This window comes from Mus musculus, chromosome 1 (genome assembly GCF_000001635.26).
Source record: "Mus musculus strain C57BL/6J chromosome 1, GRCm38.p6 C57BL/6J".
NCBI classification, from domain to species: domain Eukaryota; kingdom Metazoa; phylum Chordata; class Mammalia; order Rodentia; family Muridae; genus Mus; species Mus musculus.
Window position 1 is genome coordinate 194,604,695 of NC_000067.6, and position 3,217 is coordinate 194,607,911.

Here is a 3,217-nt window from a genome sequence, read left to right on the forward strand (position 1 = left end):
CATTTGAAGCCAAGGACAATTACACTGCTATTGAAGAGTCTCGGAACCTGTGGGTAGGAAGAACATGCCATTTAAGCTGGCAATGGAGATCCAAAGTGATTTTCTAAGAGCTGCTGTATCAGCTGAGAACCAGAACTGGAGCCATCAGGATGAAGGACATGTACATTCCGAGTGTAACTGTGGTGGTGACCAAAACCATGGTGACCTTTCTCACTGAACTTCTGTTACGAAAACTAAAATATATCTAGATGCATATCTCTTGTGTCTTTGGAACATGTCGTGTGTCCCCAAGGCCACATTTTAGCCTAGAGACAGATATTGCTTTGGCAGTGACAGTGATTACTTTGCAAGTATCAGTGTTTCTTGCTACATACACTATTGACTGCAAGCTTCTCATTTACTTCTTACTTTGTGATGTCTCCTTTCTGGGTCTATTTTCTGGTTGAAGGAATTAAAGACGTTAGAGTTTCAAGAGCTCCAGAGAACAACAGTGGAATGAGCTTCAAAGTCAATCCCCATGATGAGCCCCATAGATCAACCATCTATGCTGAATAATTTGATGTCAACTTGACACAAACTAAAGTCATTTGGAGGAGGGGATCTCCACTGAGAAAAAAAAATGTCCCCATAAGGCTATGTGTGTGCTTGGAGGGCATTTTCTTAATGGGTGATCGATGGGGGAGCGCCCAGCCCATTGTGGATGGTGCCATCCTTGGAACCTGAGTTCTACAAGAAAGAAGGCTGAGCAAGCCATGAGGGTTAAGCCAGTAAGCAGCACCCTTCCATGGCCTCTTCATTAATTCTTGTCTCCAGGTTCCTGCTCTGTTTAAGTTCCTGTCCTAACTTCCTTCAATGGTAATAGTAATGTGGAATTGTAAGCCCAATAAACCCTTTCCTCTCCAGCTTGCTTTTGTAATAATAATTCTAACTAAGGAAACATCCTAGGACCCTTGCTCCAAATACCACTGTGAAGGCAGCAGTCTTCTCAGTACATGACAACCTGGACAATGGCAGCTTACTATACACAGGACTGTGGTAATTGTTAGCTGTTTAACATAGTTATTGCATTAAAAGAAGTGAGGGTCTATTTGATTCTATAGCTCTCTGAATCACACAGGTGGCTGCATGGGCCCTGGGAGAGGTAAGCATAAAAACTGCAAAGCAATGAGTTACAATTTTGTATCAGAGTCTTTTAGTAGCTCCCCAGTCCACAGAGAGGGAGGCAGAGCTATGTTTAAACAAAGCTGTGGGTATGAGCACATCCTGAAGGAGATCTAGAAACAGAGGAACCTAGGGTATCTATAATGTCCCAAAGGAGAAACCTTGCCTTAGCCTCTGGTTGAGCAAAAGCTTAGAACAGCAGAATCCACCTTAGACAAGAACAGAGATCCTAGCATTTAGCATCTCAGACCCTCGGCACCAGAACTAAACCTGGGGATGCTGGGCTCTGGACTGATAACTTGTTTTGAGGGTTGACTGCCAACTTTCATTGCAGAAGAGAAATATAAGCTCTAATCTCCACCCTTAAGTAACTTGTAGACTAGTAGAGTGCTGAAAAATGAAAGTGCCCATATTTAAGGGCACTGTCCCCTGGAAGGTGAACTCAGGCAAGAGTGTAGCTGGAAGCAGCTTAGCAGAGGAGAATCGTGCTTGATTTGAACTTAAAACATCTTGGTCCTATCTCCTCAACACTATTTACTGGATGTGGTAGACAAACCACTTAACCTTCCCAAGCAACCCTTACTCTTCTTGTCTCAGAAATGGCTTTTTAAAAATAGCAGGTATTGTATGTCTTAGAATTTTATTGCTGTGAAGAAACACCATGGCCACAAGAGTTGTTATAAAGGACAATATTTTGTAGGAGCTGGCTTAGAGTTCAGAGGTTTAGTCCATTATTGTCATTGTGGGAAACATGACAGTGTGCAGGCAGGCATGATGCTCCAGAAGGATTTGAGAGTTTTACATCTTGATCCACAAGCAGTAGAAGGAGACAGTGAGCCATACTGGGTGTAACTTGAGCTGTGAGACCTCAAAGCCTGCCCCCACAGTGGCATACTTCCTCCAACAAGGCTACGTCCTAATAGTGCTAGTCTCTATGGGCCAAGCATTCAAACACATGAGTCTATGAGGGTCATTCCTATTCAAACCACTGCAGGGTAATTCAACAAACATTATTATATAACTTCTCTCTGCACCAGACTTACAATAGAAAGGATCCAGATACGAATTTTTGTTAATTTATTATTGCTATTGCTGTTTTGAGATAGGGGTTTCACTATGTGGCCTTAGCTGGCCTAAAATTTGCTAGGTAAAACTAGGCTGACCTCAAATTTGTGGTCTGTCTTTCTTTCTTTACCTCTTGACTACTGAGATTATAGTCTAGCACCACCACATTCATGGTTATAAATTTGTGAGCATTGGATGAACATAAAACACTGTAGGCCCAGATTCTAAAGGTAAATCCCCAGAGAGGCATGCTTGAGGAAGTACTGAGGTGATTGCAGCACTGGACAGCTGTGGGTTGGGCATGACACCTTCCAGACTCCAAGAGTAACCTGAGCAGAAGTTGAGGAGACAGGGGATCTTAGCTTTTTCCAGAGACAGAGGGTTGAAGGAGGAGGAGCTATGAGAAATGCAACAGGTACCAAGGGTAGACCAAAATTATGAAAAGCATGAAAAGATGGCCTTTATCCCTCTAATGTTATGGCTATGTGGTGTTATTTTTATTCAAGGGAAGAAAAAAAAAAAAAGAAAGAAAGAAAAGAATGCATGCTGCTCACCCAAACATCAGGACATTCTGTCCCTCTGTGATTGTGCTTCATGAAAATGCTTTCCAGCAAAAAATGAGAAAGAATGATTAAGGGGAAAAAAATAACTAGAGCCACATTCATTTCAGCTTCTCTGAAAGCACAGCAGGAGGAAGTGGCTATGTTTGCCAAACTCCAGAAAAAGACACAATTGACAGGAGGCGGGGAGGGGAGGGTGAGGCAGCAGAGGGCATATGGAGGAGGGGTACCCCTTGTTTTATTCTCCCCTGAAGATACAGTAAATAATGAAGAGGTGTGGTGCACGGAGGAGAAATTACTTAACAGGGCCCTTTCAGGGAGGAAAGTGGAACTAAACCCAGTCTCCATCATTTGTTCTGACATCCAACTCCCTGTTTACATGGGCGATCCCTGGAGCTGACACTCCACTCTGCTGTCACAAGTAGTCCTTG